We start from the raw sequence: 11,297 nt of genomic DNA on the forward strand, positions 1-11,297 counted from the left end.
TTTCATCACTTAAATTTTTCAAACAAAATATAATCATGATTACTCAATTTTCTTTTGTAGCTAAGAAAAAAACTTCTGCATTGCAAAGGAAAGTTCTACTTGGGCCAGAAATGTGTGTTTACCCATGACGTGCTGAAACTCTGAGATTCTGTGAAAATGTCCATTTTTCATGCTCCTAGTGTGGTTGCCTTTTTGGTTCAATTTTAGCTACACACACACTTAAAAGGGGGATGCGATCCTGTCTTGATGCTCAAACCTTCGTATTTGTTTTGCTGGAAGAATACAGTGTCTCTCAAGAAATGTTTTAGTCTCATGAGAGGAACATTTCACTGTAAATGTTCAAGAGCTCAAATCCACTAGTGAATTCATGTCTCTGTAATGGGAATACCTCTGGGTAAAAGGTATAAAAATCATTTTATAAAGGAGATGGTTTAACAGTACGTCGGACTTTCAGTGTGAGTGCACCCTGGCAGTGCACCTGTTGTATAAAGCAATGTATCCTCTTATACAGTCACATCCCTCCTTTAAAGGTTTCTGCCATAGCATCATAAGTTGCGGTAAACGAGTGCATCTTTACCACATGCTGTGCCTTTTAAACTTCACAGACCTTGGTTTTATCCCTGCCCAGTCTTCATCTTTCTGACCTGTTTCCTGTAACGGAGTTTCTTTCCTTCCCAGTAACAGTTTCTGCTGTCATCAGGCCAGTGTACCTGCATCACTGGTAATTAGAATCATGGACTGTTGCCTGTTTTATAAGACACTTAGATGTCACTCCTAATTTATAGTCAAAGAGATTGAGCCCACATTGGTAAAGGGACTTCTCCTATCTCAGTGTGAAAATACGTATTACCTCCTTTGTTGTCTAAATATTTCTCAAGGCTCTCACCACCTCTCTCTCCCCGCAGCCACTGCCCCCTTCAACCTCCATCACTTTTTTTTTTCAGACACTATGGTAACAGCCTCTTGTTTGGCCTTTCCCGATCTTCCCTTGCCCTCTTTACACTGGCTTGTCCTACTCGAGGTAGATTAATCAGTCTAAAATATGAATATGGCTACTGCCACTTCTGTGCTAAGGTACCCATTACCTTCAAACTGGAGGCCAAGTTTCTTAGCCCAGGGCACCAGCCGCTCTGTGACTTCATCCCATCTGCATCTCTAGCCTTACTTCCCAACCTTTCCACTTCACTCTTCATGCTCCCTTTATATTAAACCACCTGCTGTGCCCCGACCCTGCACGCATGCCTCCGCACTCTCACTCACCTGTGTGTGAGGTATTCCTGTATCTGTCTGATTTTTTTAGCTGCAAGTAAATGAAACCAACCCTGGTTAATTTAGGCAGAAAGAGGCTTATGAAAAGGCCATTTCATGGCTCACAGAATTACCATAGGGGCTGAAGAACTAGTTCAGAGGCTACCCAGATGAAACTGAAGTTCAAATCATGCTGCTGAGCAGGTCCACAGAGCTTGCACTGCAATGGCCACCACGCTATAGCTGGCTCTGCTGCACCCTGGTTCTGAGCGGGTTGGGGGTGGGGGCTGCCCATTGGAACAATGCTCATGGAAGCTAGACCTTGACATGGCAGCTTTTAATGCCAGAGAGAGTTTTTTGGTGATCTTTATTTCTTTGTGTCACTAGCTCTCAATTTAGCATTTTTTGGCACCTGTGTCTGCTTGTCCAAGCCTAAGTCACATGCTTGTCCCTGAATGCACAAGGGGAAAGAAAGTATCAGAAGTGTTCACTACACTGGGAAGCCCACAAAGCTTCAAAAGGAGGGAAATTCCCAAACAAAGGAAGTTCAGATGCTTCAGAGGCAAAAGAGTGACAGTTGTCCCATAGGACTCCTTAGCCTTTATGAACTGCCCGATGTCTGCTCACGGCTTACTTTCGTGTGCCATCTAGCTTTATTCATCTTTATTCATTATTGCTCATGTTTTAACATAACACGTGTCTTTGCCTCAAGGAAATCTTCCCTTGCACACAAGTTTTGGTTTGTTTTGCCCATTGTCACCCTGCTTATTTAACTTATATGCAGAGTACATCATGAGAAACGCTGGACTGGAAGAAGCACAAGCTGGAATCTAGATTGCCGGGAGAAATCTCAATAACCTCAGATATGCAGATGACACCACCCTTACGGTAGAAAGTGAAGAGGAACTAAAAAGCCTCTTGATGAAAGTGAAAGTGGAGAGTGAAAAAGTTGGCTTAAAGCTCAACATTCAGAAAATGAAGATCATGGCATCCGGTCCCATCACTTCATGGGAAATAGATGGGGAAACAGTGGAAACAGTGTCAGACCTTATTTTTTTGGGCTCCAAAATCACTGCAGATGGTGACTGCAGCCATGAAATTAAAAGACGCTTACTTCTTGGAAGGAAAGTTATAACCAACCTAGATAGCATATTCAAAAGCAGAGACATTACTTTGCCAACAAAGGTTCGTCTAGTCAAGGCTATGGTTTTTCCTGTGGTCATGTATGGATGTGAGAGTTGGACTGTGAAGAAAGCTGAGTGCCAAAGAATTGATGCTTTTGAACTGTGGTGTTGGAGAAGACTCTTGAGAGTCCCTTGGACTGCAAGGAGATCCAACCAGTCCATTCTGAAGGAGATCAGCCCTGGGATTTCTTTGGAAGGAATGATGCTAAAGCTGAAATTCCAGTACTTTGGCCACCTCATGTGAAGAGTTGACTCATTGGAAAAGACTCTGATGCTGGGAGGGATTGTGGGCAGGAGGAGAAGGGGACGACAGAGAATGAGATGGCTGAATGGCATCACTGATTCGATGGACGTGAGTCTGAGTGAACTCCGGGAGTTGGTGATGGACAGGGAAGCCTGGCTTGCTGCGATTCATGGGGTCGCAAAGAGTTGGACACAACTGAGCGACTGAACTGAACTGAGCTGATGCCTTATCACTTCTGAAAACTTATTATGTTCCTATATAGGTAATTGTGTCCAGCTCTTGTTTTTTAAGGCTCCCTACATGGCTCAGTGGTAAAGAACCCGCCTGTCAATGCAGGAGATACAGGAGATGTGGGTTCGATCCCTCGGTTGGGAAGATCCCCTGGAGAAGGAAATGGCAACCCACACCAGTGTTCTTGCCTGGAAAATCTCATGGACAGAGGAGCTTGGTGGGCCGCAGTTAATGGGATCACAAAGAGTTGACTGAGCATGCACACATTCACTTGTTTTTAACCCCCTCCTCCTTCTGAGAGTAGGTACTGTGTTTTAGGTATCTTTGGTACCCAGTGTGTACTATAGGGTTTGATGAATTCATTCATTCATTCTTTAACCGCTTGTTGAACTGAATGGAACTGAATTGGTGAAGATAACATAGGGAACTGGTGCCAGAGGTGGGAGTAAAACTCCAGTCTCTTGAGTTCAGTGTTTGTAAAATAATAGAAAGAGGCACATCCCTCCTTTCCTTTCTTCCATCGAATCCTTGTTGATTTCCTCCACTGTTTAGATTCTGCCAGCCTTCATCATTCCCAGAGGATTCCTTTCCCAATCATTGCCAGGGCAAATGGTTTAAGGAACCCAGCTCTGTTGATTGGTAGATTGTGGCCCTATCCTGGATATGGAGGAGGCAAATGCAGAGAACTTTTAGGAAAATATATGCAGCTACAGTTTGGCTCGGAATGATCATGCCTCAAATTGAATTAGGCTTCCTTGGAGCAGAAGGTCTAAAAGATCAATGCTTTGGCCCGTGGACTTGCTGGCCAAGAAGTGCATGCATTTTTAAGAGAAACATAAACACAGCTCATGTTGGTCATACGGCAGCTTGGGTAGATGGATTTATACTTCATCAGACAGTTGGTCCCTGGGTAGAAATATGGGCCAAGGGCCAGGAGATCCCTATTCAGTTTCCAGTTAAGTCATCTCTGTTTATTTCTCACAAAATACATATTTAGAAAAATTTGAAATTAAAACGTCATGCTTAAAACACTCTACAGTAAACAGAGGTTTTAAAAGAAGAGCTGTTGCCAACACCACTTTTTGTTAAAGCTGTATCCAATTTAAAGTTTACTTTATACCCAGGATACAGAATGGGGTGCAGAGTGCTACAGAAGTCACCATCCATCTGATCAGACATTTCAGCAGGACTTTTCCCTGAACAGGATGCTCACAAGCTTGGGGGCTGGCTTTGGGCACTGATGGATGTGAGAGTGTGCACACGTGGGGTCCTGGACACCACATGGATGCCTCTACAGCCCTTTCCTTTCTGCTATGCTCCACAAGTCCTGCTGATTTTATCTTTTAAGTATCTCCTTTCTATTCATCTCCTCCCCTTCCCTGGTCCTGGTCCCATACCTGTCACCTGGTTTGTCTCTCTGTGTCCCCTATTGCCTCTATCCAAACAATCCTGACCATTCCATTTGCACCACCTTCTCTGCTTCATATACATCCACAGTCTCCTGTGACTCAGGATAAGGCAAAAGTGTGTTACATGGCCCAAGCCCTTAGGTCTGGTCCTACCTGGCTCTCCAGCTTAGTCTGCCATCTACCCCTGCAGTCCACGCTTTATCTAGGGCAGCCATACTGTGCTCCAGTCTTAGGGAGGCACTTCCTTAGGAAACTCTTCCCTCCCTTCTTACCCACAGTGAGATCCCTTGCCTTGTTTATACTCCTACTACAGGCCAAGAACATGTTTTTCCTTTTCAGCATTTATCATCACTTGAACTTGCATATTTATTTGTGTGATTATTTGAATAATCTTTGTGTCTTTCCTATCACTAATGCACACATTTATTGAGCACTTACTGCATATTAGGCAATTCCTAAGTCCTTTCAAAACATTAGCATTTTTAATCCTCATAAAACCTGAGGAAGTATGTCTTTCTTGAGGGCTTAAGTAACTTGCTCACGGCCACACAGCTAGCTAGCATAGAGACAGGATTTGAACCCAGGCAGTCTTGCCCTAGGATATAAAGGCCTAATCAGGACACTGCATTGCTTTCTTAGTAGATAAAGGTTTCTCATTCCTGTTTCATTATTGCCCCTTTAAGAGCCCTTTTCAGACATGATGTAATGAAATGAAAATTTAATGCTGTAGATGTAGTGTTGTGGTGGGCAGAATGGTGTCCTTTCTACCTCCTCCTCCTCCTCACAAGACCTCCATATTCTATACCCTGCAACCCATGAATAAATCATATCTCATGGTAAGGGGAAATTAGGGCTGTAGATGAAATTAAGGTTATTAATCTGGTGACCTTGAGTGAAGTAGATTATTCTGTGTTTGCCTGGTGGTCCTGATGTAATCACAAAGGCTCTTCAAGTGAAGGAGGAAGGCAGGATGGCCAGTGTGAAGGAAGTGCAGTGTAAGAAAGACTCGAGTGCCATCGCTGGCTTTGAAGATGGAAGAAGGCCATGAGCCAAGGAATATGGGCAGCCTCTTGGAGCTGGAAAAGGCAAGGAAAGAGATCCTTCCCCAGGGCATGAGAAGGAACGCAGCCCTGCCAACACTTTGCTTTCAGTCCAGTGAAGCCCATTTCAGACTTCTCACTCCCAGGATGAGAAGATTATAAATTTGTGTTATCTTAAGCTACTAAGTTTATGGTAATTTGTTACAGCCACAGTAGAAAACTAATACAATGAATACAACCATGAACACACGCATGTGTGTGTATGTGTATGTATGTATGTCTATATATACATGCGTGCACACAATTGAATATATTGCATGTACTATATAGATTTCTGTGATTTATACATAACACAAGTAAGTTTTTCTTCACCATCCAGGAATCTTTTTTCCCTTGATGGTTATATTTCCTCTGTTGAGAATGCATGTACTGGGCTGTAAGAATCATCTCTGGTTTTGACCGCTACTATAGCTCCTGTTCCTGGCATAGTGCCTGGCGCATAGTAGGCTCTCAATAAATATTTGTTGGCTGAATGAGAGAATGAATAAATGGATGAATGACGTGAATTAAATGGCCAGCTTATGGAAAATGAAAAGGGTTAACAGATCCATGCTGGAAGGGAGTGAATTAATGTTTTTTAATAACTGCGAGACTAGCACTGTGAATGTTGTTGCATCCACAAATTTATCAATGTCCACGGGCACCTATACTCTTGCCTGGGAAATCCCACGGACAGAGGAAGCTGGCAGGCTACAGTCCATGGGGTCACAAAAGAGTCAGACATGACATAGTGACTAAACAACAACAGTAAGAACAAGAGCACCTGTTCAGTTCAGTCGCTCAGTAGTGTTTAACTCTTTGCGACCCCATGGGCTGCAGCACGCCAGGCTTCCCTATTCATCACCAACTCCCAGAGCTTGCTCAAACTCATGTCCATCGAGTTGGTGATGCCATTCAACCATCTCATCCTCTGTCGTCCCCTTCTCCTTCTGCCTTCAATGTTTGCCAGCATCAGGATCTTCTCCAAAGAGCTGGCTCTTCATATCAAATGGCCAAAGTACTGGAACTTCAACTTCAGCACCAGTCCTTCCAATGAATATTCAGGGTTGATTTCCTTTAGGATTGAACTGGTTTGATCTCCTTGCAGTCCAAGCGACTCTCAAGAGTCTTCTCCAGCACCACAGTTTGAAAGCACCAATTCTTTGGTGCTTAACCTTCTTTATGATCCAACTCTCAAATCCATACATGACTACTAGAAAAACCATAGCTTTGACTATACAAACCTTTGTTGGCAAAGTAATGTCTCTGCCTTTAAATGTGTTGTCTAGGTTTGTTATAGCTTTTCTTCCAAGGAACAAGTGTCTTTTAATTTCATGCTGCAGTCACCATCTGTAGCGATTTTGGAACCCAAGAAAATAAAGTCTCTCACTGTTTCCATTGATTACCCATCTATTTACCATTAACTGATGGGACCAGATGCCATGGTCTTTGTTTTTGGAATGTTGAGTTCAGCTTTTTAATTCTCCTCTTTCACTTTCATCAAGAGGCTTTTTAGCTCCCCTTTGCTTTTTACTGTAAGAGTGGTGTCATCTGCATATTTGAGGTTATTGATATTTCTCCTGGCAATCTTGATTCCAGATTGTGCTTCATCCAGCCCAGCATTTCACATGATGTACTCTGCAATAAGTTAAATAAGCAAAGTGACAACATACAACCTTGACATACTCCTTTCATAATTGGATCCAGTCCATTGTTCCATGTCCAGTTCTAACTGTTGATTCTTGACCTGCATACAAATTTCTTAGTGGCAAGTAAGGTGATCTGGTATTCCCATCTCTTGAAGAATTTTTCACAGTTTGTTGTGATCCACACAGTCAAAGGCTTTAGCATAGTCAATAAAGCAGAAGTAGATGATTTTCTGCAATTCTCTTGCTTTTTCTATGATACAACAGATGTTGGCAATTTGATCTCTGGTTCTTCTCCCTTTTCTAAATCCAGCTTGAACATCTGGATGTTCTCAGTTCACCTACTGTTGAAGCCTAGCTTGGAGAATTTTGAGCATTAGTTTGGTAGCATGTGAGATGAGTGCAATTGTGTGGTAGTCTGAACATCCTTTGGCATTGACTTTCTTTGGGATTGGAATGAAAACTGACCTTTTCCAGTCCTGTGGCCACTGCTGAGCTTTCCTAATTTGCTGGCATTTTGAGTGCAGCACTTTCACAGCATCATCTCTTAGGATTTGAAACAGCTCAACTGGACTTCCATCACCTCCACTAGTTTTGTTTGTAGTGATGCTTCCTAAGCCCCAGTTGACTTTGCACTCCAGGATGTCTGGCTCTAGGTGAGTGATCACATCATTGTGATTATCTGGGTCATGAAGATCTTTTTTGTATAGTTCTTCTGTGTGCTCTAGATACCTCTTCTTAATATCTTCTGTCAGGGCCATAGCATTTCTGTCCTTTATTGAGCCCATTTTTGCATGAAATGTTCCCTTGGTATCTCTAATTTTCTTGAAGAGATCTCTAGTCTTTCCCATTCTATTGTTTTCCTCTATTTCTTTGCACTGTTCCCTGAGGAAGCCTTTCTTATCTCTCCTTGCTATTCTTTGGAACTCTGCATCCAGATGACTATATCTTTCCTTTTCTCCTTTGCCTTTTGCTTCTTTTGTTTTCTTAGGCATTTGTAAGGCCTCTTCAGAGAACCATTTTGCCTTCTTGCTTTTCTTTTCCTTAGGGATGCTTTTGATCACCGCCTCCTGTACAATGTTATGAACCTCCACCTATAGTTCTTCAGACACTGTCTGTCAGATCTAATCCCATGAATCTGTTTGTCACTTCCACTGTATAATCATAAGGGATTTGATTTAGGTCTGAATGGTCTAATGGCTTTACCTACTTTCTTCAATTTAAGTCTGAATTTGGCAATAAGGAATTCATGATCTGAGCCACAGTCAGCTCCTGATCTTGTTTTTGCTGACTGCATAGAGTTTCTCCATCTTCAACTGCAAAGAATATAATCAGTCTGATTTTGATATTGACCATCTGCTGATGTCGATGTATAGAGTCATCTCTTGTGTTGTTGGAAGAGGGTGTTTGCTACGACCAGTGCATTCTCTTGGCAAAACTCTGTTAGCCTTTGCCCTGCTTAAGTTTGTACTCCAAAGCCAAACTTCCTTGTTCCTCCAGGTATCTCTTGACTTCCTACTTTTGCATTCCAGTCCCCATGGACTGTAGCCCACCAGCCTCCTCTGTCCATGGGATTCTCCAGGCAAGAATACTGTAGTGGGTTGTCATTTTTTTCTCCAGGGGATTTCCCTGACCCAGGGATCGAACCTGAGTCTCCTGTATTGCAGGCAGATTCTTTACCGTCAGAGCCACCAGGGGCTTCAAGGGCAGATGCTAACTCTCTTCCCTTCTACCTGTCAAGTGTTCATTTGGGAGGAGTTTCCAGAGCTCAGATTTTGCTGGCCTTGCTTTGACAGGAGAACCCACACCCCCCTGGGGTTTTCTGCCCACCTCCCTGGCTCTCGGGAAGGTGACAGGCTCTTCCCGGGGCCTGTTCTGTGTCTGTCTCTCGGTGATGACGGGAGCACTACAGTCCTTTGGATGACAGGCCATGCTTGGCTTTGGTTCTGCCCCTGGCACTGATGAGTTGAGTGCATTCCTTTCTGGCTCTCCTAGAGATGCTGTGTGGGACAGTCAGGCAGGACCAACCCTTCGGGGTGAATCTAGGGGGATGAAATGCGGAATATGCTGAGCTCTGCACTTGTATGCCAGCGGGGACTGGGCAGAGTCTGGAGGATTGTGGGGAGGGGGCTGGGGGTCTTTGGGGGAGGTGGCCAGCATGGGAGTGGGGCACAGTGCAGCCGAGGAGGACTCTGGGGGAGTAATTTCTCAGGCGCCTCTGAGCGATGGCCTGAGAGTCTTGCTTGGCAGAATCTGTCACTTCACTTGATCTCACCACATGGCAGTGCTGGTCTCCAGGGCCTACGCATAGCTAACAAGGAACACTTGTCTGGCGTTCATGCTTACAAATAACTTTCCTGTGTAAGATCTCAGGATGGTGAGTCTTGAAAGGGGTCTGGCCTCATCTCTCGCTGGTTGTTTTGTTTCCATATCATAGCTGTGGTTGATTCCAGTGCCTACTATGTACGATGATAGCACTGAACACAAACATTTGGATTGCATTTTCCGTTCAGTGTATTTTTTTGACTTCCATTAGCTAATTCATATCCAATCCTGGATCTTATTCTTTCATTTTTCAGATGAGAAATCTAAAGTTAGCAAAGCACACAGACATACATTGTTTATTCATTAGGCTATGAAAATAATAGCATGATCTACTGAAGAATAATATGTATGCACTATAAGCACTTATATTCCCTTAATTCCCAGAGCACTGGCGGTAGGCATTATTATTGCTCTCAGTTGACAGTTGTGAAAATTGGGGTGTAAGGTGGCTAGCAATATGCCCAAACTCAGACAGTTACTAAGATGAAGCAGGATTTGAACTCAGGGAACCTGGCTTCTTAAATGGTAGCTTCAACTCTGTGCATTCTGTATCCCTACACAGTGGGTATTTCCAGTGCTAAATTCCACACCCTTGTTTCATCTCTACCACAATGCCTTTCTATGCCAAGCAATTTGAGAAGGAAAATGACATTGTTTCTGCTTCTGGTTTGGTTGGGGGGGGCAGTAAGGTGTGAACCAAGAGACTTTTCAGGGCAGAGGGCCATATGTCCTAAGCAGAGGTCAAGGGGAGCCCTGAGTGACCATGAAGAATGGTCCAGGAGACTTTTTCCCTGTTGTAGTCATAGCCCCTTCCCTGTGGATCTTACCCGTGCTGGCCTCCCAGCCCAAAACTCTCTCATAAATGGAGCAGCCCTCGCAACTGTCCTGGATTAGTCATTTTGACCCCAGATTTGAGGGTTTGGGAACACTCTGGGAAATTTCTCTTAGAAAATTTCCACCACATGAAGTATGGCTGGTAAACACAGAGGTCGTTGGCAAGCAAACTGCTCCAAAGAAATATCCTAGACTGTCCTGTACCAGGTGCCTGAAGATGGAGACCCTTTGGGTTTTAGTTTTCCTTTTGCTGGTTTCTTGAGATTTGGAAGGATCATATCTTGCTCCCAGTTCTAGGAGCTGCTTTTTCTTTTCTCTCTTTTCTTTTACAGGAAAGTAAGATTTATTGGTGGGTGTGAGTAAGGAAGGAACAAGCCAATTAGGGATATTTTTGACCCCTCAGGCATCCAGGATGAGCTGCTTTCCTGTCACCATAATTTCAAATTCATCTGCATTAAATTTAGTAAGTGTCCACTTCTTAGAGATATGAATCTTCTGGTGGCCAGGGAACTTGAACTTGGCCCTGTGTGGGGCCTCAGTCCCATGCTCCTTGTCATACAGCTTGGTGCAGATGGACATTATGATTTAGACAATGAGGACCCTAGCCACTGTGTCCTGGGGCTTTCCAAAGGTACCCTGCATGGCTGTCTGGACCCTAGACTGGGGACAGTGTGCCAGACATAAATGTCCACTGGAAATGACTGTCTCCCAGGTCCCTCAGAGCCACCCCTACAGATAGCAGCCACCGAGGAGGCTGCTCTTTGCAGCCATGGCACATGGGCCCCCACGGGGAAAAGAGGTCAGTTGGCTTAACTGACTGCGAATAGGTGCTCCCTTTTCTAATCCTGGATTGAACCCAGCACTCAATGGTTGCTTTCTCTCAGCCACTGGCCCAAATTTAGCCTTGACTACTACCTTCCTTTGGGCATCATTTTCTAGATCGAAATGTTATCTTTGCCTATATTTTGAAAACTCCATATTGGAATATGTAGGTCTGGCACATAATGATGTAAAATATATGAAATTAGAGATGTCTTCAATTTCTTAAACATTTAGTGACTACCACACCACCACCATAATTTTTCTGGAATCCCTAT

The 11,297-nt window shown here is 43.8% G+C and overlaps 1 pseudogene; it reads right to left on the minus strand.

Moving 5' to 3' along the window:
- Positions 1-10,899: 10,899 nt before the first annotated feature.
- On the minus strand, positions 10,900-11,023 carry LOC147359071 (small nucleolar RNA SNORA70; annotated as a pseudogene).
- Between the last annotated feature and the right edge of the window lie 274 nt (positions 11,024-11,297).

Source organism: Bos grunniens, chromosome 14 (genome assembly GCF_055505025.1).
Source record: "Bos grunniens cultivar Pamir isolate PY7600 chromosome 14, Bosgru_T2T1.0, whole genome shotgun sequence".
Taxonomy (NCBI): Eukaryota; Metazoa; Chordata; class Mammalia; order Artiodactyla; family Bovidae; genus Bos; species Bos grunniens.